General features: G+C 45.8%; 1 protein-coding gene across 1 annotated transcript in view; it reads right to left on the bottom strand.

Annotated features, from left to right (window-relative positions):
* ANO2 (anoctamin 2) overlaps positions 1 to 26501 on the bottom strand; it is a 361482-nt gene that overhangs the window by 199879 nt on the left and 135102 nt on the right. The window lies entirely within an intron of this gene.

Genomic DNA, 26501 nt, shown 5'->3' with positions numbered 1-26501 from the left:
TGGCCCCACTGCTATAATCTCTCTCCTGAGTCACTTCCACCCATGCCCCTACAATCTCTTCACTACACAGAAGACAGAAGAATCTTTTTAAACATCTCTCAAATTCATTATTCCTCTGCTCAAGATAATTTTATGACTTTCTATCACATGTACAATAAAAGCTGAAATTGTTTTCATGACCTACAGGGTCCTATTCAACCACCCAAGCCCCTCACCCCCTTGAAACAAGTCCAACTCCATTTTCTCCTGCTGTCCCCCTCCCCTTTGTCTTTGCCCCAGCTCACTTGCCCCTTTTGTTCCTCAAGCACACCACATCTGCTCCCACCTCAGGGCCTTTGCTATGACTGTGCCCTTAGTCTGGGACACCCCTTCCTCAGACCTTCTCACACTCACTTCCTCAGAAAGACCTGTGATCTCTCCCATCCCAAATGTCACCCAACCTCTGGCCTTGCTTCATTTTTCTTCATAACACTTCTCATCACCTAACATTGCTTTCTAAGTTTATTGGTGTTTTGTCCATCTCTGCTGCTAGAGTGTAAACTTCACGAGAGCAGAGACATTTTCTGTCCTGTTCCCTATTGCTTCCTTAGTGCCTGGAATGTGTCTGGCATACAGAAGTGGCTTCATAAGCATTTGTTTAGTGGAAGACTAACTCCTCACAGTCACCCCATATGGTGGTTATTAGGCCTATCCCTCTTCTCTGCACGAACTGAGTACGACTCTGAGAAACTGAGTATCTTGTGTAGTCACACAGCTAACAAGAGAAGAATCTGCACTCCAACTCAGAGCTGCCTGACTTCAAGCCTAGACTGTACCCCTGACATGCCTCCCTTCGGTAACGGAGTAGCTGATAATGCAGACTGGAGCCCCTGGTTTACTAAGTATTATGATTTCTTTTCTATTTTAATAAAAAAAAAAAAAAAAAACGAAAGGAACTCTAAGGCTCATCTAAAACAGAATTCGTCACTCAATGGTTTGCAAAGCCCTATGACCCTCCCCAGAAGCACACTCACATTGAAGGAGCCGGTGATGGCATCTGTTCCAATTTCTATTTGTAAAAAAGTAATAAATAAAATGATTATGTAGACATTTTCTGTTTATTAATGAGCAGCGTGAGGGCCTCCAAGACACATCAGATGGTGATTACAGACACACACTCATGCCTAGTCCCCCAACCATTTATCACCTAGGGGTTTTGGCCATTTTACATTGTTTCCATTTTCAGTCTTAAATATTGTTTATTTTTTACCCACAACCAATCTTTAAATAAAGATGGAAACATAAGGACTACTGATGTTGAAATATAACATGTTAATGCAAAACATAAAAATGGCAAGAAAGTCAATAAATTCACCCTTAGGTGATATTCACACAGATCCATAAATGGCATACCACTGGTCAAAATTACTAATATGACATATAAAGATATCCTCATTGCCAAAACTCAACGTTAAAAGGTGGGAGGAGCTATTATATCTAATTATATCCAATTAGCTTTTCACATATTGAGAGTTAAGGGTTGTCCCCAACTACTATGTGTCATCTGCGGAGAAGTCCTTGCAAAAGTAACCTAAAACTTTCTCTTTTAGCTCTTAATTTGGGAGTGAAGAATAAATATTAAATTTTGAACTCAAACTGCAACATACCAAATTTCAAGTCACAAGAGTGCTTTTCTATTTGGAAAATGTAATATGATGATAAAATCTAATCTAAGTTTTTATATACATCATTACCCAAACCAAGGATGAAACACTCTGCCACTTAAAAATGTATTTCTTGGGACGTTTTTTTTCCTTGCATAATTTAAGGTGATAACATAAACAGTGTGCTACCTTTATCAAAAAAGAGAAGGATAGACTTGTCTTTATGTATAATGAATATTATAAAAGATTATATGTAATAAATTTTATAGTATAATATCCATTAGTATTTATTTAAAATAAAATATTTTTACTTAGAATTATTTCCTTATCATATTCCATAAAATATTGTTTTAAAAACAATTCCTAAGGGGGTTTAGGGGAGTAAACATGCACTGCTGTGAAGGTGGTCTGTGTGGATCTATACACCTACCCCCTACCCACCCAGCTCCACGTGATCTGTGCCCCCATGAGGGTGACCTCAGTGGAGAGAGTCAACCAGATCCCCTGGCTCTCTGGCATCTGGGTTGGCCAATAGGAGGCATCAGCAGGAAATCAAAGGGCAGGGGAATAAAGACAGTGGGGCACTGATTTCCCCCAAACATCTGGCCACAAAGCCCTAGGCTGGCAGTCAGTGGCCTCTCCTGCACACTGGCTCCAGCCACAGCCCTCTCTGAGTTCTGTAACCACAACTTCCTCTTGCCCCTTTGGCCCTGGAGGTATTAACAGTTCCCCACTATTGCTGATCCCTAGGGTGCCTTCCCATCCTTTCTGGATTTCCCTTAATCAATTACCCATTTGAGCATGTTACCTCTTTCCTAAATAATACAAGGTTCAAAAATCAAAAAAGAAGGTGAGGAGAGTTAGAAGTTGCTGACCTGTTACAATCCTCTCATTTTACTATTAGAGAACTGAGGCTAAAGGATATTACCAGACTTGTCCAAAATCCCCGCCATAAACAAGGCAGAGCCAGAATTAGAGACCAGAATTTGACACAAGAATAATAGAGACCATACATGGTATGACCGTTAAAAGTTATGTATGAGTTAATACATATGAATTGCTCGAAACAGCACTTGGCACACAGCAAATACTCAGAAATATTAGGTAGCTAGCACCATCATCAGCATCAGCAGCATCACCGTGTGCTAATTCCCAATCTAGTTCAGGAAAAAGGGGACATGGATTTAGAAATACACAATCCTTCTGGCATAAGGATTCTAAAATTAAACCTATTTAGTAGGTGGAGAAGCCAAAGCCCAGAAAGGTTCTATCCAAGGCAGGACCACTGCCACCTTCAGTATGAATGAGAAAGAAGTGCCAAGGCTCATGACTTGGTGACAACATGAAGTGAATTCCAGCCCCCTAATATCACCTTGGCCAGATGCCCTGTTGAGCTCCGCACAGCTGTCACAGAATGGCCCTGCTTCAAGGTCCCCCAGCAAGCAGTTGACCCTGTTAAATGAAAATGACCTTCATCTCATTGAGCAGTTACAAATATCCACTGAGACAGCATATGAGAAATGCTTTAAGAACTCTAAAAGCAGAAGGTTCCAGCACAAATGACTGTGGCTTCCTTACTCCACATTCCTCCAAAAAGAAAAGAGGCCAGAGATGAGAATAAGAAGAGGCTGGAGAACTGTTCTGACTTCACTATTCCATAATGTGTGTGGGTGGCAGAAAAAAATAAGCCCTTTTTCCCATATGATAAAAAAAAAATCATTCTTCAGTGTTCTTCAATATTTTCAAGGGGAAAGAAAGACCAGCACTATGATGTGTAACAATCATGCCAAGAAACCTGTTATAGTTCATATTGAAAGGTTGATGAAAAGAACGTCTTGATACAAAGCACAGCTTTTACTGTAAGCTCATGGACAATGTTGGTATTGATGTTTTTGAAGAACACCTGATGTCATGGTGCAACCTCTAGAAAAGCTCCCTGAGCACTCAGCCCTCCCACACTCTGCTCTTTACCAAGACACAGGCCATGCCCATGGTGAGCTTCTGCAGCCCACATTCCTCCCCCAGTGTGCATCCATGTGAAAATTTAACTGGGCCCTGGTTGTTTTCCGATTCAAGGTATATTTCTCATCTTAAAAATAACCCTGTTTGTTCTGTCATTGGGCACTGCACCTCTTCTTGGTGACTTCTTTTTTCCTCAAATTTGTTCCCCTCTCATCCACCAAGGAAGGGAAGAAGAATAACCTTTATTAAGCATCTACACTGATTTTTACATACATAGATAAGTTAATCCCTACCTGAGAAGAGAAGAGAAGAGAAGAGAAGAGAAGAGAAGAGAAGAGAGCAGTGTCCCTATATGAATGTGATCCTCTCAAAACCTGGCAAGTAGTGGCCTGGGCTGAGGAGCGGCAGAGGCTGCAAGGGGCAATGTCAAAGTGGCTCCTAAGTCATCCAAAGGTTCTTCCCCAGCAATGCTGTCTTATTAATTCGGGACAAATGTATCACAAACATACGGATTTGATTGTAGCTCCCCACCCCCATCTTCCTCTCCTCATGTCAGAAAAGCACATACAGATTTCGAAATGAAAAGGAAAAAAACAAAAGAATGGCCAGGGACCAAAATGCGTAGTATGGTTTTGAGCAAGCTTGGAACATGCTAGGAAAATAATTGTCACTGGTCAACAAATCCAAAGAGCAGTGACACCCAGCTCTGTCATTAACATTGACAGCCAGGAAAGGAAGTGCAGTTAGGTGGGAGCAGACGTGGTCTGCCAGAGGGGACTAGAAATAAAGGCCCCCAAATCTCTGACACTTAGATGAGTAAGGTGACACATCATTTTAAGACCAATGCGTAAGGGTGAGTCCACTTCTGTCCTCAGACTTTATCAAAGGGTTGGTGTCCAGCTGGTCCCCATCGACACTGGAATTGGAACAAAACGGCTTCCATTTGAGCAGAGGGAACACAATTCAGACGTCAAAAGGAATGACCCGTGCTAATGCACTCTTAGAACAGAGCATATTCATTGCATGCCTATAAATCCATCTATTTACAAATATTTATTGAACGCCTACCCTAATAAGGGTTGCACTGTGTGTCAGACACAAAGTAGATGATTTCTAAATATTATAACCAGTCCTCACAACAGCACTATAAGAACGGGTATTATTAACCCTATTTTATAGATGAGGACTGAAACATAGAGAAGTTAAATGAGTTTCCCAAGATCATCAAGCTAGGAAATGGTGGAACGAGGATCAAACTCAAGTTTGTCCAACTCTGATTTTTTTTTCCCTATTTTCTTGGATTTCAGCTAAGTGCTGAATTCTTTGTGCCTCTCCACAAAAACTAGCACAACCTTTTATGCCAAATAGATGTTGAATATTGAATAAACAAGTACAAATGATAGGTTCTACCACCAATGTGCTTATACCATATTTCATCAATTTAAATGTTCACCTTTAAGTATTACATAAAATAAATGTATACCTTACAATCAGCAGACTCTTGGAATCAATGAAAAATGATCATCTCAAACTAAGACCAGTTCAACATGAAAGTGTAATGAACAATTATGTGACAGTGCGTGTTAAGTGCCAAATAAAGTAAGTGTCATAGTCCAGACAGAACAGTCCAAAAACAGTGGCATCAATTTTAGATGTAAAGGCCAAAAAAAAAAAAAAGAGAGAGAGAGAGAGAAATGAAAAAAAAGAAAGTCCCAAAGAACCTTGATGAGGGTGGGGAATGGTGATTTGAAGCATCTCTCCTAGAAGAGTGTATGTTTCTTAAAAATGGAGACCTCAACTGATCTTTTTTGTTGTTGTTCCCCAAATTCTCAGTTCTGCATTATGTAGGAAAGATACTTCCCCTCCGAAGTATCAAAAAGTAAAGGAAAGCACAACCCATCCAATATTTCCAGTGATTCCTGCCAGAGGCAGAGAGTTGGATCAGATGACCTCTGGAGAACCCTCCTAGATCCAGGATTCTGTATCTAAAATGGGAAACCTGACTGGTTTGCTCACCTGATCAACTACAGAAACTTACTGTGCATTGACATTATCGAATCAAGAACTCACTCAACAGTATTTTGCTTACTCCTTTATCTCAAACCAAGCTTCCTTCTGCCATTTCCCCATTTTTGATCACTCTCCTCTCCCCAAATACACATACCAACACACACAGGCATTTAAAAGTAAATTAATCTCGGGGCGCCTGGGTGGCTCAGTCATTAAGCATCTGCCTTCGGCTCAGGTCATGATCTCAGGGTCCTGGGATCGAGCCCCACATGGGGCTCCCTGCTCAGCGGGAAGCCTGCTTCTCCCTCTCTCACTCCCCCTGCTTGTGTTCCCTCTCTCGCTGTTTCTATCAAATAAATAAAATCTTAAAAAAAAAAAAAGTAAATTAATCTCCCTTCTCTATTCTCAATTTAAATAATCTAGAAGTCTACTTTCCTCAGGAAATACTATATGGTGTTAGGGAATAGGAACAGAGGATGATCTCACACTAAGCAGAGCCTTTAATAAGGAGTGTCTCTACACTTTCTCCTTCAAAATACTGTCCCAAGATATAAAGTAACTGAAAAACAATTCCAGCTTGCTGAAAGTAATGGGTAAAAATCTGATGAGGAGCAGGACATTCACAGGGTCTCAAAGACTGTCCTCACAAATTTCTTATTAATTACAGAGGAAAACCAGCAACCACACAGTGGAGGAATCTGGCAGACAACACCATAATCCAGTGATCAAAGCTAACATCGCCATAAAAGGGACACACAGCGTAAGCCTCCTGTTGTGATATATTGAAAAGGACATACATCACTTATGTAGGATTCCTACTATAAAACCATATAATCTGGATCCAGTCATGAGGAAACATCAGACTAACCCAAACTGAGAGACCTTCAACAAAATGATCCTTTATTCTTCAAAAACATCAAAGTCATGAAAGACTAAGAAAGGATTACAAATTAAAAGAGACTAAAGAGGTATACCAACCCTAAACTATAACAGAAGATATTATTGGGACCACTGAATTTCCAATATGGATTCTCGAACAGATAATAATATAACAGCAGTGTTAAATTTCCTGGTTTTGAAAATTACACTGTGAGAAAAAATCCTTGTTTTTGGAAAACACACACTCAGGTATTCAGGGATAAAGAGGCACGATATCTGCCACATTCTCCTAAATGGTTCAATAACCATAATATATTCATGTATGTGGAGAGCGAGCATGCGAGAGAGAAAGAGAAGGAGGGGAATGACAGAGCATATGCAGCAAAATGTGAACAACCAAGGAATCTCAGTCCCGACAATAAGGGAGTCCTTTGTATTTTGCAGTTTTCCTGAAAGTTTGAAATTACTTCAAAATCAAAAGTAAAAAATAAATGAAACCAATTTCTCATTTCCCAGGCATCACTTAGCCCAGGACCTGGTGTCTAAGTAGCAATGTCTGATTTCTTGGGCTCCACAAGCCATCACGGAAGAAGAAAATAGAGAAATGCCCAGCAACACCTTTTGTTTCTCAACATGTGCAGCCTTTCCTTTGATTTCAGGAGACACTACAAGTGAACAAAGTGATCGCTGTAAGTAATTATTTGAGCATAAAACAATTAGTACAACCACAGACAGAAAGTTAATAGCCATTTATGTGACTGTTCACTTGTAAACACGCTAGCAGGGAAACTCAGCCAATGCTGCTCTCTGCCCTCAGGAATTACGAGTCTTAAATCAAAGTTACAAGGCAGGGCAGGCAGTAAGGGCTGTCCACATTTTGAGGGAGGCTCCGAAAACAAGCATAAAGATGTTCCTGGAAGCGGTTCTGGAAGGGGGAAAGGAAACCTTGATCACTTCGTGAGGTCCTGGAATAGCTTGCAAGGGAAGGGGAACGGGCGTGTTTTCCTGGACATCTTTAAAAGAAGGGGAGACCGTCTAGGAAAATGTTACAATGTATAGAATTTACTTCAAGATACGTCATCATATAAAGTGTGAGAGGATGCATCTTACTTGACTGAACCTCTGATGTAGGTGCCAGCCAAGACAGCCCAGGTGTTCAGCTGGCACTCTATTCAGAAAGCCCAGGCTCCCAGGTGGCATCTCTGCCTGGCTTATCTCTGTCGACAAGCACAGCCTGGTTAATTAGCATAGAGTGTCAGAAACGGATTTTCATGGGTGAAAATAATTGACTAGCATAACGAATGCTAGAATAGGGCTCTCGTTTGATGAAATTAGAGGTGTTTAAATAACGTGGACCAGCTCGACCTATTTCAGACATACTCATATCCTTGCTTATAAATATCCAAGGAGGCCTGTACCCCTTGTCCTAGGGATGATGCCTCAGGCTAAACCCCAAAATGGCCCCATGTCTGAGTCTCTGGATTCTATTTCCCTGACACTGTTTAAAAAGGTGACAAAATTCTGCCTCTGGAATTGAGGGTTTTGCCTGGAGTGAGTATTTCATACATGGAGATGGTCAGAGAATACAAAAGTACAATGAGTTGGGACATTTTGAACATGTCGTATGAACTATTATTTTTCACACTTGTTAATAAATGTCACTTACTACAACCTCAGAGGCTATTGAAAAGAATGGTGCATGGCCGAACTGGCCTAGGTCAGAGTGCAACAGGTGAATGAGGTGTGGTCCTACATAAACACAGGGGCAGAGGCATGAGGGCCTTTTGTTAATTCTTCTTTGTTAATGATCTCTACCTTAATGCCACTGCGGTCTGAGGATATATGCCATATGATCTCAATTCCTAAAAATCATAGCAACTTGTTTTAGGGGCTAGAATATGGTCTAGCTAAGTAAGTGGCCCATGTGCACATGAAAAGAATGTAAGAATGTGTTTGCTGCAGTTTGAGTGCAATGTTCTAGGAATATCAATTAGGATCACTGCATTCACAATGTTGTTCAAATCTACTATATCCTGTTGTGTAAGACTGTTGAATCACAGACCTGTATCTCTGAAACAAATAATACATTATATGTTAAAAAAAAAAAAAAGAAGAAGAAGAAGATAGCAGGAAGGGAAAAATGAAGGGAGGAGAATCGGAGGGGGAGATGAACCATAAAAGACTACAGACTCTGAGAAACAAACTGAGGGTTCTAGAGGGGAGGGGGTTGGGGGAATGGCTTAGCCTGGTGATAGGTATTAAAGAGGGCATGTACTGCGTGGAGCACTGGGTGTTATACACAAACAATGAATCATGAAACACTACATCAAAAACTAATGATGTAATGTATGGTGATTAACATAACATAATAATAAAAACTAATGATGTATTGTGATTAATATAACATAATAAAAAAATTAAATTAAATTCAAAAATCTGCTATATCCTTAATGGATTGGCTACTTGTTCTGTCAACTACTGAGAGAGTTGAAATCCCCAGATATCGTTGTGGCTTTGTCTATTTCCCCTTTCTGTTTTATTCATCTGTGTTCCATGTGTTTTGTCAGGTACACACATTCATAAATAGGATTGTTGCATCTTCTTAAGGAGTTGGCTCCTTTATCAATATAAATATTATCCATATCTCTGATAATATTCCTTACTCTAATGTCTATTTTGTCTGATAATGGATGTAGCCACTCCAGCTTCCCTTTGGTTAGTGTTTATTTGCCATGTCTCTTTTCATCCTTGTACTTTAAACCTATCTGTGCCTTTATATTTGAAGTATGTTTGTAGTAGGCACCATGTAGTAGTTACATATTGCTTTTTTTTTATCCAATCTCACTATCTCTACCTCCTAACTTCGATGTTTAGGCCATTTATATTTGATATAATTACCAACATGCTTGGATTAAAGTATGCCATCTTGCTATTTTATTTTGTACTTGTTCAGAGCAACAATAGGGCTAACCTCGTTCTTTCAGGGATTACCTGCCTGCTGTCTGATGTCTGGAAACAGTTATGACATAAATTTTAACTAGGTTTATAGTAGTTTATGGCAGAAAAGCTAGTCCTAGAGCAGGTAGTCCATCATGGCCAGATGTGGAAGTACGGAATCTGTGCTCAAAATGTTTCTCAGATGATTCTGGTGTGCTGCTAGAATTGGGTATCTCTGCTTTAATTCAAGGGTCACACTTTAAATGGATAGGATGAAGGCACATAGCAGAAATGTGAGCTGCTGGATATAAGACAGTAGGGAATGCTGGGAGGGGTGGAGAACCAGAAAACATAGGTTCCGACTGAAAATATTCACATGTAATTTTTTTTAAGATTTTATTTATTTGAAAGAGAGAAAGACAGCGAGAGAGGGAACACAAGCAGGGGGAGTGGGAGAGGGAGAAGCCGACTCCCCACAGAGCAGGGAGCCCGATGTGGGGCTCCATCCCAGGACCCTGGGATCATGACCTGAGCCAAAGGCAGACACTTAACGACTGAGCCACCCAGGCACCCCTCACATGTAATGTTTTTAAAACATCTTTTGAACCGAATATTTTGAAATGTCTCCTGGCTGAAATCTTCCCCAGGGCCACCAATTTGCAACACCTGTGACTCTTCTTTAATGCCATATACTTTTTTTTTTTTAATTTGACAGAAAGAGAGACAGCGAGAGAGGGAACACAAGCAAGAGTGGGAGAGAGAGAAGCAGACTTCCCGCGGAGCAGGGAGCCCGATGCAGGGCTCGATCCCAGGACCCTGGGATCATGACCCGAGCTGAAGGCAGACGCTTAACGACTGAGCCACCCAGGCACCCCTAATGCCATATACTTCTTAAAATGGAATGCCCAGATTTGAGCACCAGCTTCTATGGAGGACGGACAGCTCAAGGTCAGTGACACCATAATTATTCCCCAGCCATACCCCATGAGTTCATTAGTTCAGTTAAGACAAGTTCATGTTTGAAAACAAACTGAGAGCTCATGTTTAGCTGGTCAACTCACCACCACCACCCATCTCGCTCACACCAATGCCTGCTACATCAGGTTTTTGTGTCCTGCACTGTATTTACATCCTGACTTTACATTTATCACTAGTAGATTTCACCTTGTTGGTTTGGGATCAGGGTTCTTCTTGCAAAGGACATTTTGAATCTTGACTCTGTTATCTTTCTAGGGAACTACTTTTTCCAGATGTGTGCCAATGGAAAATCTGGTAAGTATGCCTCCCATCCTCAAGGACGCAGAGCCTAGTGACTAGGCATGACACAACCCCCTTGACTGATGCTGGCCAACCAGTGCTACCTCTGCTCTTCATAACCTCTACTCCCAGAAGAACAGAGAACAGAGGAAAGGAAGCACAAGTAAAACAGCTCTTAGAAAGTGTCTTGGCAAAACTCCAGGGTGATGGTAAATTTGTAATCTGCATGTGGGTTTTGTATAAATGTTCCCATGAATAGTCCTGCAGCTCATTTCCACAGGTAGCAGGTAATGCTGGAAATGGAGAAGCTAGGGCCACCAAAGAGCAAGACTATGGGGTCACTATCCTCATCTGGCTTCCACTCAGCAGCCCCAGCTCTGTTGTGAATTAGCTGCGTGGCCTTGGGATGCTGAGCTGTCTTTCCCAAGCTTCCAGTTACTCCTGTGAGGTATCCCTCTCCAAGAAGTTTTGCCCTTTCTCCCACCCTGGCACCTACCCTCTCTCCCGCCAGAGACTCCATTTCCACAAAGCCTGGCATTGCCCTGGCTGTGACAGACAGACTTCCAAGAAAAGTAGTTAGGGGAACTTTATCCTTCAAATAACATTCTTCATTCTGATCTTACCAGCTTCCTATTCAAGATCCTTCCACATCACTTGGGCTAAGTATTCCATGCTGGCTTTATGATCTGATGCCTGCTTACCTTTCCTGCCTGACATCCCTCCCCACCACACGTATACTCTTCATTCCAGCCACACGCAGCTCCCTGTAAACCCCTGAACAGCTATGATTTTTCATCACTGCATGCCTTAGTTCATGCTGTCCTCCCTGCCTGGAATGCCCATCCCCCTCCTCACCATCCATCTTAAATCATGATGCCGAACTCAGCTGAGTCACGCATCTTCCAGGCCTCCTCTGATTCAGGAGCCCTCCGAATCCCACTGCACATATTCTGTCTGAGCATTCATCACGCATCCTTAGGTATTAGCTGACTCACCTTTTCACCAAGTTGACTATAAGCTCCTCAAAGGCCAGGATTTTTCATTACCACCACCCAGACAGTTCCTGCCAGAGTATAGGTGTTAGAAACATGGAGTGTTTTGAATGATGAGGGAATCAATGATGAGCAAGTCCCTACACATGGGTCAGCTGCCTACCTCCCCCACAGAAGGGGCCAGGCCTATAAGCTCAGCCCTTGTCACAGCATCCTGAGCTCAGACTCAGGTTCTTGGGACTCTGTGTCACAGCTGTAATCTAAATGTCTGACATCCCAGTGTGACTCTGCAGGCCATTCACTCAATTCTCCACCCTCTGTCTAAATCCTCTCCCTGAGCAAGACAAGTTAAATGGAAGAAACCTCTCCCCTCTCCATTCACAACTGCCTCACAACCAAGCAGGAGCCACACTCCCAGATGTGCTGCCCAAGAGAGGTGCTCTGGTGCCTGGAATCTAAGAAGTCAGGGAAGCCTCTGGAAAAATATCAGTTGGAAAATCCATCCCCAGCCAGCCCTCTCCAGGCCTCTCTCCTGCCGAGTTTGCTCACTGCTTGAAGTCGACAACCCACTAGTTGTTTACATTCCTAACCCTGAGTTCGAGGCATCTGCAATTTAATTTGAGCCATGGATAGAAAGGACTGGTCTCTGTTAAGAGTTGAAAGAGCATAAGTAAACTTCTAGGCTGAACTCTGTGTGGCATTCCCCAGCATCACCCAAACCCTGAGCCTGTGCATACCTTCTATCACTTTCCAAAATCACCTCCGGCAGGCCAAGATGGGGGGTGACTCGTCCTCAAGTCTGGAAGATGACACTAGGGGTGAATGGGTACAGAACAGCTGGGATGGACTGGTAAGGAAAGTAGGTGGAAGAAGAAAGAATAAAGCCTGATGGTTATTGGAGGAGGGAGAAGGAGAAAGTTCAAGGGGGGACCAGAGAGGTTTATAGGGCAATACCCGCTAAAGCTGAAGATCACTAACTCAAGCCCTGGGAGGGAGTGGTAAGGACTCAGGAGAGCTGTGCTGGGCCCTGAAACCCCGTGCCCAGAAGTCAGGCTCCAAATAAATGGTAGACAGAGTTGGCCAGGCACACCCACCCCTTTTCACCACCCAGGAAAAGAAGAAAGAAAAGTAGAGCAAGGGTGACTTGGGTCCTTCAAAATCACTCCCACAGAATCTGTCAGCTTCTACCACCGCCATTCTTGAAGATACTTCCTGAAAATATCTTCACCTACATAAACATGTCAACTGCCTCCTGCCCATGCCTAGACATCTGAGGATTAAAGGCCAACACCGAGGGAGGGGATAATGGACAGCAAAGAGAATCCTGGTCAGGGGACTGGGCATGTTCCCACTCCTTCACCACAGGGAGTCCACTTTGCATCTCATCTATCCTCACCGCTCACTGGTCCTGCCTGTGGCTCACTGGAGATTACTGTCACCTTTCACAGAGTACTGCTCTGCCTCTCTACCCCATGTCACATTCATCACTCATCATCTCCCTATAGAAAACACACCATTGGTTATGTTATTCGATGTGCACACAGGCAGATCAGAGCCCCAGTTACCATGGAGAGCAAAGCCCTGAAGGGTGGCGTCCCATGGCCACAAGGCAGAGGGCCTTCCACTCCACTTCACACACACACATGTGCACACACACGCACACAATTCCCATGCACCAACCCCACTAGAACAACCCAAAGCCATTTGGAGCAGAAGTCCCCAGGCTGGGCCTCTGGGCTTTCCCAGAGAGTCAGCCAGCCTCCGTGCCAGGTCTCCTGCCATGCAGCTGCCATCCACTCTCCAGGCCAGCAGCCCCTGATATGCCACACAGCTTTTTCCACTCGTCCAAGCTTCTTAAGCATCTCTGATATACACCATGTGTCCCAACAGGAAAACACACACTCATCATCTCCACAAAATGCTCCAGATGTGATCAAAGCTAGAGGAGCAAAAGAAAACAGAGATGGGGGTGTTTAGAAAAGGGGAGAGGAAGAGAGAAATGCAGGGGTGCAGTGGCAGGGGTGCCCTGGGTGGTGGTGAGGCCGAAGGATGGAGTTTAGAACTGGGATCCAGACTCCCAGGCTCCAATCCCTACTTCAACCTGCCTCCTTGTGAGACCTGGGGTCCTGCCCCCAGACCAGCTTCAGGCTTGAGATTGGAAAGCTGGCACTGGGGGAGATGCTATAGATCACCTGGCCCAACCGCCCTACCGTTAGGTGAGAAGGCGGCAGGTAAGTCAACCTGGAGCATCATCCACCATCCCTAACCCCACACACCCTTCCACCTCACAGCTCACCACTGTCTGTATTAAATGTCAGCAGGTTACAGCAGCATAGATCCCTTAGCTAAAAGGCCTCTGACATGATACCTCTGTCCCTCTGCCCTATTAAATCTATTAGAGGATTTTGGTTCATTTTTTATAAAGTGAGGGGATGGCTTTCAAGGACCCCCTTAAATCTGAAATTCCTAAGTCCCCATGATCTTCAGCAATAGCCCCTTAAGGAACAAGAATTGTTTTATTCTAAAAGATCCTAGAGTTCCTTCATTATCCCATCTAACATCTGACCACATTGGTCCACTATCCCCCACCATCACCTCAAGGCCCCTTTCAGGAAGCAGCCCCTGTGTCTCACCAACATCTTCCTCCCTCAGAGTGCAGCAAAACAGTTAATAATGGGCTCTAAAGTTGTACTGCTTGAGATCTGGAGTAAGTGACTTAACCACTCTGTGTTGCAATGTCCTGTTCTTTACAATGGGGACGATGATCGTTCCAACTTCACAGGGTTACCGTGAAGATTCAAGCAGATCATGCATACAAAGGGCATGGTGAAACGGGTGCATGGTGAGCGTGGTGGCTGCTGCTGTTAGTAACCGTCATCACCATGCCTACTGAGACATCTGCCACTGGGGCACAGGGACATTACAACCTAGTGAAATCTATGGGTTAGTTACGATGTGGAGGGAGAGAACAGAAAAAAGACTGAGCTCAGCATCATACCACCCAGAACATCCATCATGTTCTCTTGGGAGGACAGAAGATATCCAGGAGCAGAAGCCGCTCTTCTCCCCAGATATCCCCTCCCCCACCCCCGCCCCTCCATCCTGTCTGGCACAAAAGAAGCAATCCCTTCCTAGTGCCCCACAAGGAAGAAGTTCAAGTCCTTTAAAAGTGAAAGCCAACCAGATCATGTCAGTGCAGCCACACAAGCCAAGCCCTTCAAGGATGTACTCTTTCCTTCAGGATAAAGTCCAAAACCCTCAACCGGCCTACAGGATCCTCTAGGCCCTGATACCTGCTTCATCCCAGCCTGGTCCCCTGTCACTGCCCTCACTGCAGATCTAATGCCCCGGCACCCCAGGCACCCTCTCCCAACAGTGGGGCAGTATACACAGTGGTGAAGAGAACCGACTCTGGAGCCAGACTTACAAGTCCAAATCTTACCACTTCCTTACTAGCTGTGAACCTGGGTCACTTGACAATCTCTTTGTGTTTCAGTATCTCATCTGTAAAATGACTATAGTAGTATCTATCTCAAAAGATGTTGTAAGCTAGCAAATGCAAAGAGCTTAAGCAGTGCCTACCACACAGGAAGCACCAAGTAATATTAGCCACTGTCATTAGTCCACTCACCTTTGTCTGGCTTATCTTTGGTTTCACTCATGTATCAAATCTGAGTTCAAAGTAACCTCCTTAGGGAGTCCTTCCCCAACTACATTGGATTATCCTATGTTTTTATTCCCATTATAGTCCATGCTCCTCTACTATATACCACGTCACACTTAAAATTAACTATGCATTATCTGTGTTCCCTGGTAGATCACAAGCTCCATGAGATCAAACTAGCATGGACCACAGGTCCAGATATTCCTGGGACAGTCCTGGTTTACACTTGTTGTCTCAGTGTGGTAGGTTAGATTGGCATTCAGCAAATACGAACTTCTCTTTCCTTATGTAAGAGTATACTTCCCAGCAACATGGATTTGTGCTTGGCCATGTGACTTCTTTGGCCAATGGAACGCTAGTGAACATGATGTCAGCGATATCATAAGAGGTACTGTTTGTTTCCATTGCTTTGCTTGTGCTCTTGTTATTCACTATGACTGGAATGTGCCCCAGGTAGCTTCTGATCTAAGGAGAAGACCTGAACGCAGTCTGGAGCCTGGAGCCAAGCCAAGCCCAGACAACGCTCAGACCAAAAAGAGCTTTTCCACTCAACCTACAGACACATGAGCAAGACAAATAAATGACTGTGCTGTTGTAAGCTACTGACTTCGGGGTAGTTTGTTATGCAACATTCTTGTGACAATAGCTGACTAGTACACTCAGCATAACTATTAATAGCGTTCACCTTCACATTCAAAAGTGTCCCAGGTTAGATGATAAATTATCTGGTCACCCAAAGTCAGTCCATATCTATCTTTTTATCACTTTAACTCCAGTGCCCAAAACAGTGCCTGGCACAGAGAAGGTGCTCAATGAATATTCTGGGTAAAACTGAACTGAATTACATGGTCTCTTAAATCTCTCTCCCAAAACATGGAGTCTTCTTCCCAACTCCATGGTTAGATGTTAAACCTTCAGAGAAGGGTTAATATAGCCAAAGGGAGATACGGTCTCACAGGATTAGACAGAAAGATGTTAAGCCTTCAGAGAAGGGCTAATATTCCAAAGGGAGATATGATCTCACAGGATCTGAAAAAAAGGGGCAACAGACCATGGAGTAAGCATGGAGAATGACCAAAATGAAAGAAAAGGAACCCCAGCAAGAGGAATCTACATCAGGTTCATCATGTGGGACCTCCAGGGGGCAGAGTGCCTGTGAGTGGGGCAAAGAGACACTCTTGGTATGGTTCTTCTCTCCACTGAGCAGCTTACCTTCCTGACTAAAGGTTGAGGAGTAGACAGAATATCAACCTAAAGAAATACTGCCATCTTGTTACTGATAACAGCTGGGAACCAGCCATTGTCCTTACCCTCATCCAGACTAAAATGCACAAATAAAAAGCTGAAAATCCCAGTCCTCCAATCCCCTCTGTCTCTCTTGTGTTCAGTTGAATATGGATTCTATGAAAGAAACCAACGAGGCCGAGCCAACAGCCCTGAGGCCTGTGCCTTCAAGGAGGATTCTCCTGAGTCCCTTCAATGGACTGGGTGACCCAGGCTAAGTGCCACATCTTCCACAGCCTGAGTCAACCACTGTGCCAGGGGCAGACAGCCATCCTTGGCAATTAGCCAACTATCCGTATCTCCGAATACCTTGAGATAATCCCAAAGGTACTGGAGGACAGCAATCTCCCAGGCAGGGATCTTGAAGCTTTTTGTTTTGTTTTGTTTTGTTTTTGTTTCTTGCTTATGTCTGTGACTTCCAGACCCACAAAATGCTGTGGTTTTCCGTTTCTAAAACAGAGGCATGTCCCTCTGCGAAAAGCATGGGTGTGCCGGGCTAATTAAATTTAGCTATCTTGTGGTTGTTGTTGTAACGTGTGATCCGCCAATGTTATTCAATGTGTTAAGACATTTTCTGTTTATGTTGGTTACATACCCATGTGGTGTGGGTGGAGAACATCACTCGACAGAATATCATTAGCAGGGACTAGGAGCTCAAGGGTTCCAGAGCCACGTGGTGAGACCATGGCTCCCGGGATCAAACAGTTGGGTTGTGTCCATGGTAACTTATCCATATGCTAGTCCCCTCCCTCTTTCTAGGGCAAGATCAGTCCCTCAGATCTACCTGAAGTCCTTAACTCCCACAGACAGGCTTACACCTGCCACAGCCAGCCTAGAGGTTTTGTGGAGGAGAACAGATTCTCCTCTCTCTGTCAGGGAGAGAGAGAGAGCACCAGGTCCAAAGGGGCTGAGTGACTTGCCCAAAGTTTGCCAGAAGAGTAGGTGAGAAACTGCTCTCGCCTCACAGCTCGGAACACACAGGTCCCCAAGCCATTGTAAGCTGTTTTGCCACCTGCCTAAATTCCAGAGAAACCACCTAACAGTTGGTCCTCCCCTGTTGTGATCCCTTTGTCTGGGCTCTCTTCCCTCACTGTCTCAGATATCTCCAACCACTGCCCGTAGCCCTGTACTTTCTTCTCAGCCCTTCCTCAGCCCCAGCCATTCTTGAGTCTCTCCCAGTCAGCCTCTCTTGACCAGGAATGCCTTCATCCGAGTCCTATAAATCTCCCAACCATATTTCTTTTCTCCTTCAAATCTCTGCTTTCTACGCCAAACTCACCTGTCCCATAAGTTGTCCCTTCTCTCACAAACCACACTAAATCCAGTTACTACCCCTTCGAAACCTTCTACCACCTGGGCCTAGCACATCCACATATAGCTGTGTGTGTCAGCCCCCCCCGGGCACTCCTTACAGCTTGTGACCTCCATCAGCAGCGTTCTACTGTGAGCACCTTATGTCCCACCATGACACTTCGAGCTTCCTGCTCCCCCACCCCCTTCTTTTAGCTTTGACACCAACTCCAGGACAAAGCTCTTCATCCAGTAAACACTTGATATAAAGACCCATTCTCATGTTGTTAACAGACTCTGAGTTCTGTTTTAAGAAAATTCTCTGCGAGTCTGGGTTTCTTGGGACCTGACGGTGTCATACTTACTCTGGTCCCATCTCTGAGGCCCCCTGAGCTTCAGAAACACCATTTCACTCTCACTGGGAAACCAAAAGAAGACATTCCCACGACAAAGGCAGGCCCTCCACAAAATCCCACACTGAACAGGAGCCAGACTCCGGGACGGGCCGCGGAAGCGTCTCACCTGGTGCATGGTGCCAACCTGCTGGGGTGTCTGGTTGCAAAAGCTGCAACTGAGACCCAGCCGCACAGTGGTGACATGCAGGGAACCAATCAGTTACCAAAAGCAAGAAGTGATAGCTGACAACCTGACAACATGAAGAAGTCAGAACAAAAAGACTATAAAAAATAGAATTGAGAAATCAAAAACATGGCGTTCTCTGCTTAACAGAGGCACAAACGATCCTATCCAGCTCAACAAGCTGAGAGGGGCCCATCATTCCTGCTACGCACAGGGGAATGCTCCTAGCGACGACGCCATTGTGAAGCATGGGTTGACTATGGCCAGTGAGCTCCACTCACCAGTAGCCACACCAGTTTTCCCTCAGAGATGAATACCAGGGAGCTGGAAATCCAGCTCCCTTGACATCCAGCTGGATGAAGCACTGTGTCACCTTCAGCCCCATGTTACAAGGGAAAAAACATCGTTTCTGGAATCGGGCAGGCCTGGTTTGATCCTGGATGGACTGGCTCGGTGGCTTGGGGAAGCTCCTTATGTCACTGAGCTCAGTATCCTCATCTGTAAAATGCAGGCAAAAATACCCACTTAGCAGGGTCACTGGGAGACACAGAGTTCACACACACAAAGTGCACAGTTATGATGCATTGATTTCCAATAAAAAAAATAGTCTTATGATTATACAGTATTTGTCAAAACTCGTGAGCTGAAGAACTCTGTTAAATCCTGCTGGCTTAGAGAATATTACTGTTTTCCTCTAGGGAACAGATAAATAATACCTTTACTTAACCAAACCTATGTCCATCACCGCAGTATTTGTGCAATACTTTATCACAGTCCACAAAATAATATCGTGGGCCACGTGGAACAGGTGTTATAGTCCCTCTTTCATAGCCAAGGAAACTGAGGTTCGGAAGAGAACAGCTTGTCCAGACATTACATCAACTGGAAACAAAGCTGGAACTAAAACTGAGTTCTTTTCATTCTTAACCCACTGCTCCTAGCCTACAGGAATGTCCCTAAGCCCGTACCTCAGGACTTAAACACGTGCACTCTCTATCCATCCTCTAACTTCATAATGGCAACCTTATTCCTTCTCCGTTTTCTTCCTGGAGAGGGAGCTCTTATTTGTTTAAGTCTGTCTTCAGACGCATCCTCTCCAAATCTTTGATCACATTACTTTTCCAGCCTGGCTGGGAGTTTTTTCTTTAGGTGTGATGACCTGAGTTAAACACACGTGAGGCTCTGCCATGATTTGTAAGTGATGTGATCCTAAAATGCTTCCTGGCAATTTCCAAGGTCTGTGGGTGTCATAACACATCACATGGATGTTTCTAGAAACAGTTACGGTCACCACCAATAATCTTTGCCTGAGGCATAGCCGATTCCCCTGAGCCCATCACCATAGATGACTAGTTTGGGGGTCAATTTCCCCTCATGATCTTTTCCATATGCTGTTTTTTATAGCCTCACAGTTACTTTTTGTAAGTTCTTCCATCAGTTTGTCCCTTCATTTCCCAGAAAAGCCTCGTGGTCATCTACAGGTTTAGAGATTTGACTCTGAACTTAAGCTCCTTCAGAATGGGGCCATGCTTAATTTATCTCCATATGCCCAGCACCCGTGTCTGACACATGGTCAATGCAAAATGTGTTGGTTCAACTATCCGAGATGAGGTGTGCAGAGGGACCCCGCTCTGAGCTCCCCAGGCCAGTGAGTCCTAAAGAGAAGCCTTGCGAGGATGAAGAGCCCATGTCACATGAGGACAAGCAGAAAGGCCCGGGAGTGGATTATGTAGAAGAAAAAAAAAAAAAAGCTCAGGTATAGGAGAACTGTTAGGGACACAAGAGCTTTCTTCCATTATTTAAAGGACTGAGCTTCAGGGAGCTGACCTGGAATCAAAAGGCGGGAAATAGGTAAAGTTCCTGCTCTGGCTCCTTGACCTCATGGCTAGAAATGTCCAGCAGAGAAACAAGCTTCCCCTGAGGCAAGGTGCTCTCTACTACGAGAAAAATGCAGCAGAAGCTGGGCATTTGCTAGACGAACATGCTGTGAGAGCAGGTCTCCATCCCTTCATTCCAGGCCCAGGCCCTGAGGCGACCGACCGAGAAACACATTCCATCTCTGGGCCACCATAGTTCGATCCCAGCAGTTCCGGGTAATTGGGAGTTTATTGCTCACGAGGGCCCAAAGGGACATGGAATATATAGCTTGCCATATATTTTTAGAATAATAGCAGCCTCTCTTCCTCCCTGGGAAGTTGGACATAAGAGAGTCAAGGAGGCAATGAGCTGTGAGCCAAACAGCCTGCTCCTTCCCCAGTTTTGCCCATGGAAATCTGGGCGGCCATGGGGAACGTGTGTGTGTAGCCTCCTGGTGTTGGGGATCCACCGTCTGTACCATATAGCTGATACTACAGCCGAAAGATGAAGAGTTTGATCCGAAATGGGAGCCACCATCCATGGAAGGCTGTTCTGAGACTTGAGAGGCCACCCTCATATGACTAAGCCGGCCTCTGGGCGCAGCCTTGGACCAGAGTGGAGAGCACTTTGTCCCAACTCCTTGTAGGCCACAGGCCATGGGCTTTCCCCCTGGGAGGGTGCGCGCTGAAGGTCAGTGGCACTCAGTTGGGGAAGCAAGAGCCTTATCACAGCTAGATTTAATAAACAGCCTGACTTATTTCCTGATCTGTAAAACGGGCCAGAACACAACAGCACAGAACATTACCATCCTTGTTTCGGCCTTGCCACAACCAGCTACAGCCTGCTGTTCTGTGTCTACCATGATCCCCTCACCCCCAAAGGAAAAGAAAAACATTCTTCAGGCCCACAAGGTACTATTTCTTTCCAGCCTGCAAAATGTTTCCCAGCTAAATCCAATACTTCAAATGTTGGGACCCATGCAAAGACCTGCTAGCCCCACACTTCATCTCTCCTTGGTCTCCCCTCCCTTGGATCTAGCCTTGCCTCCTTCCAACCCTGGATTCTCTACCAACTCACAGGGCAGAACGAGGGGCATGGGCCAGACTGACACAGAATCTACACAGGTGAGGCTTCCAAGTCAACTTTTTTACCTAACCACTCGCAGCCAACAGTCATGAAGGATCTAGCTTTGGGTCAGTGGGATTTCTGGCCATCAATATCCGGCTAAACAATAAATCCATACACAGGGCAGCCCAGGCTGGCCATGAAGACACATTTAGGTCCTTTAACCTCAGCCCTTCAGAAAGGAACATTTCTTTTTTTTTTTTTTTTAATAGAAAGGAACATTTCTAATTCAAGTGCCACCTCTTCCAGGAAGCCTTCCCTTATTCTGCTAATAGCAATTACTCTTCATCTGTTGTTCTGCAGTATTATGTTTGTACTTATGTTCTAATCCTTATAAGCCCTCACATCATCCTGCCTGGCACATGCCTACCTCCCTATACAACTGCTAGATCTTCAGGGCACAAACTCCCCCTTGTTCATCACCACACCTCCCACACTGCCTAGCACAGAGACTGCTCCCTGTAAGCATCAGTAAATGCTTACTGCGCTGGACTGAACTGCCTTTATAAATCCCAGAGAAGGATCAAGGAGGAGGCAGCAGGGCTCAGGAAATAATTAATCACGGGTTGATCAACATTTTTTCCTCTCCATTCCCTCCCCCAAACCAGCTGCGGCCAGTCCTTCCTGAGCCTGGCCTGCCGAGAAGCCTCCTAAGAAAGAATGTGGCTTCCTCTGTCTTCCTTCTGGAGGGGTTTGGATGGGTCACATTTCAGGAGGGTAGAAGTGGGGCCCAGAGACCAAGAGGGATGAATCAAATCACACAGCCTTCTAGTGGCTGTCCTGGAGAACCCTGGCAAGGGCAAGGACCTCTGCCTTGCATAGGAGGAGGGAAAGGCAACTCCCATGATGCCAGGACTTCAGTCAGGCTCCCCACAGGCGGGGCTGGAGAGAGCTGGGATTCTACGATGACAGAGATGTGTACGTAGCAAGGCAGGGCACAGGGCCGCGCGTCTCACCACAGATGAGGCCCAAAGGCTCCTGAGATGGTATGACCCTGTAGAAATCACTCTCGAGTCACTGTGGAAGTGTTCGTATCTGAAGGCTTCAAGCCAGGACATTGCTAAGAGAATCCCAGAGCTGCCACATGGATGGGTTCCGTGTCCAGGGCCTGATTTTTAGGAAGCCTCACTTGCAAAGTGGGCATTCCTGAGAGGGGTGGGAATGAGGGAGAGCCAATTAATCACTCCTCTCCAGACCATAACCCTGATTCCGTACGGTGAATGCTAGGCTGCCTGTGCATCATCCCCTTGGTGAATTCCCCAGAGCCAATGGGCTGCCATCATGCTAAGCTTAGGAGACTTCTGGACCCCTCTTTTCCTCACACCATCCTACGCAGGCAGTGGCCAGGGCTGAAAATAAAATTTTTGTAGATCAGTTTCAACATAGTTAGGAGCTCAGTCAGACTCAGCTTAAAGCCTATTGCTTTGTCTCATCCATATCAAACCCTTCCAGCTAAGAAAATCAGCCTGTGAGCAGACATTAATTTTAGTGAAAAGACAGGTCATGGCCCTGACTAATAGTGGATCACACCTGTACAAATCCAAAAGGCCCCAGACCCCCAGGCTCCCCAGACAATAAAGGCTGTTTCCCTCCTGGGATGTTGGGGAGTTAACCCAGAGCAGTGCAGACAAAAATCTACTTTTCTGGCTGCAAGGACCCTCTTACGGCTCCGAAGGGACCAGAAGAGTCATTTCCTTCCAGCGAAGGCATCATTTCAGCCATTGTCTTGGTCACAAGCCGTGTTTCTGCCAGACACAAGCACTGCTGGCGTCAAGTTCCCAGAGAGAGCTACTGTGAGTGGCGTCCCTGCTGGATGCCTCCCTGGGGAACTTTCCAGGCAACGCTTATACACACACACACACACACACACACACACACACACTTACAGTCAGCTCAGGCCTACAGGCCCCACCCGAGCTTTCTAGAGCAAAGCTAGGATCCAGGGTTGGAGAGCCCTGTTGGGCTGGGAGACACCCATCAGCAGTCTCACAGTGCAGCCTGCTGGGCATGAGTGAAGGTGCAGCAGCAGGAGACAGGGGTGAGGGGTGCAGGGAAGGGTATCTTGCCTCCCCTCTGTCCACTTTCAACACCTGAGAAAGGAGCCTCAAACCCCAAACTGCCAGTCTAGGCTTGAAGGTCTATAGAAGGGGAAAGACAGACTTGGGGATTTCAAAATGCAAACAGTTCTCCCACCCCCACTGAGTTCTCAACTGCTCAATGCTTTAGAATGTTCCAAATGGTTGGCATAAGGGAGGAGCACTGGGGATCCACAGGAGGAACAGAAGCTCCATGCTGAAAATAAGGAGGTGAGTGTCCAAGGAAATAGGTGGGAATACCTCTTGTAAGCTTTGTACAAATTATCATTTCTAACTTATATAAGATTCCCCTGCTTCATATATGTTAAGAAAAAAAAAAAAGAAGAAGAAGAAGGTAGCGGGAGGGGAAGAATGAAGCGGGGGAAATCGGAGGGGGAGACGAACCATGAGAGACGATGGACTCTGAAAAACAAACTGAGGGTTCTAGAGGGGAGGGGGGTGGGAGGTTGGGTTAGCCTGGTGGTGGTTATTGAGGAGGGCACATTCTGCATGGAGCACTGGGTGTTATGCACAAACAATGAATCATGGAACACTACATCTAAAACTAATGATGTAATGTATGGGGATTAACGTAAGAATAAAAAAAAAATAAAAAAATAAAAAATAATTAAAAAAAAGATTCCCCTGCTTCTGCCAATCTTTTTCAGTACTGACATATGGGTACAATGTCTACGCGAGGCACAAAGAGGGTACAGCTCACATTAGTAAGTAGCAATGGAACAGCACTGACAGTGTGGGGCCAAGTGAGGGCTCAGGGCAGGCAGCCACAGGTGGGGGGTGGGCTCTGCGGGCCGGGTGTGTCCCGATAGGTGGGGGCAGGAAAGATGGAGAAGCAGCTGGAGAGAAAGGGCACTGAAAAGCACCCACAGGACCTGATATCAGAGGGGGCAGTGGGAAGTGAGAAAGGAGGAAGGAGGTGGCTTTGACAGAATCAGAGTGAGCTGGGCCATTTGGAAGGCAATGTAATGTGAGTTTCAGGTGGCACCTGCTGAGTCTGGGTATCCATTCCCCACACCCTGCACCCTCTCTTCTCTTCATGAACCCTCCAGCAACCTGCTCTTGCTTACCTGTCTTTGCTTACCCACCTATTACTCTGCTTGCCCCTCATGCCTCTGGCCCTTCCCTCTCTCCCCACGACCGTCACTTTCTCCTTCCAGCAGCTCCTTGAGGTCAGAGAGTTTCTTATACCACTGGGTAGACAACAGCCCCCTAGGGCCCTCACATGCACAACCTCCAAGAGAAGCCTGAGGCTCCAGCCTTCCTCCCTCCCAGCCAAACCAGCCAAGCTGCTGGCCTCGCCCGGGGGCTGTGGGAGCTCCCTGAGCCATCTGATGTGTGAGGAGCAGTGGACAGCCTCCAACTCTGCAGCACACCATGCCCCGTCTAGACAGATTTGAGCTCTGTGTCCTCAGGCACCGCCAGGCCCCAGAGCGGGGCTCTGCTCCAAAGGCAATTCTTCCCCTGCAGGTGAGGCTGCTTTGGTGGCCAAAACTGAGTGCACATTGGAGCCATTTCCCACTTAGCTGGCGGCCAGTCACCTAAAGTCTCTGGGGAAAAGACAAAGCTCTCTGGTAGGGAGAATTCTTATTTTTTAATCATATTTTTTAAAAAAACGAATGAGTAGTTGGAGAAAACAGGCGACAGAGTGGGAGGCCACTTGGGATGCAGAGAGAAAGATCAAAGCCCACCAAGCATGGAGGAAACAGTCTTGGTGTGGCCCAGAGAACAGTCTAGGTGGCCCATGCTCCATACAAGGCAGCCTGGGAATGGGAGGCACAGGGTGAGGAAGCCTCAGCCACAGGCACCCCACGGCCCTGCTCCGTGACCCCAGCACTGCAGTTAACGGTCTTCAGCTGGAACAAACACCTGCTGTCAAGAGACGTCCAACCAAGCTCCCAGTTCCCCAGGAGGGCCGTCATATCTCTGTGTGGGCGGTGAACCTACCCAAACTGCGGCCCCCAGGCTGCTCTCTTCTTCCAAGAAGAAGCTAGAGTTCCTCCGCCTGGACACAATCCTTCTGGCAGCTGCCCCTCTCACAGTCCCAGCCCCGGGCAATTAGCCAGGGACACTCTCTGTGTTTGCCGGCTGATTAATTAGCTCATTTGAAGAGCCACAAGTCACTGTGTGGCAGTGAGGCCATTATGTCAGTCATGGGGCAAAAGTCCCCATCGTCCCCAAATGAGTTTGTGCTACCAAATTTCCTCCCAGATCCTTCAGTTCAGTCTCCCATTTTTTTCCCCCCAATTTATGATAACCAGGATCCTGGAGACCATGGAGAGAACATGGCTTGCCCAAAGAAGCCACAGCCCATAGAGGTGGGCCCGGTCTCCACTCTCAGCCCAGTGCTTTCCCACCTCACAGTGTCATCTCCCAACATTCCAGCTGGGTAAAAAGCTGGGCTCAACAAACCCACTGAGCTGCTAGAGCCCACAACCGACTTTAGGCTAGTCAGACCTACAGCATTCTAGTAAGTTCTCTCAAAGGACTTTCACCAATGTTCGGTAGAAGCTAGGGAAACTCCCGAGGTACCAAGACATCATTTGAGGGGCAGCACTGAAGGGAGGGATTCCAAGACCCTGTCTCTTCTCCCTTCCCACCATAAAAAGCTGACATGCCCTCTCAGACCAGCCAGCTTATTCCTCATGCGATTTGCCAGGTCTTCCCTTCTCTTGGTCAACACCGTGGCCACTTTTGCATAACCTAAGGATCTGCTTCACCCCATCCTTCTCCAGGACAAATCTGAAGGGACAATAGATAAGAGTGATAACTGCATTCACACACACACACACACACACACACACACAGAAGAGCAGGCAAGGAAAGTATAGTGCACCATAGTGCTAAAGACCTCAAGACGGAAGTCATGGTGTATCCATTACATTATCTGCTGTCCCACACAGACCCCATCCCCCTCCCTGTCCCTGAG

This window comes from Mirounga leonina, unplaced genomic scaffold (genome assembly GCF_011800145.1).
Source record: "Mirounga leonina isolate KUSES-001 unplaced genomic scaffold, KU_Mleo_1.0 Mir_201, whole genome shotgun sequence".
NCBI lineage: Eukaryota > Metazoa > Chordata > Mammalia > Carnivora > Phocidae > Mirounga > Mirounga leonina.
The sequence above is the reverse complement of the archived record's forward strand: the minus strand, read 5'-3'. Positions and strand labels throughout refer to the sequence as shown.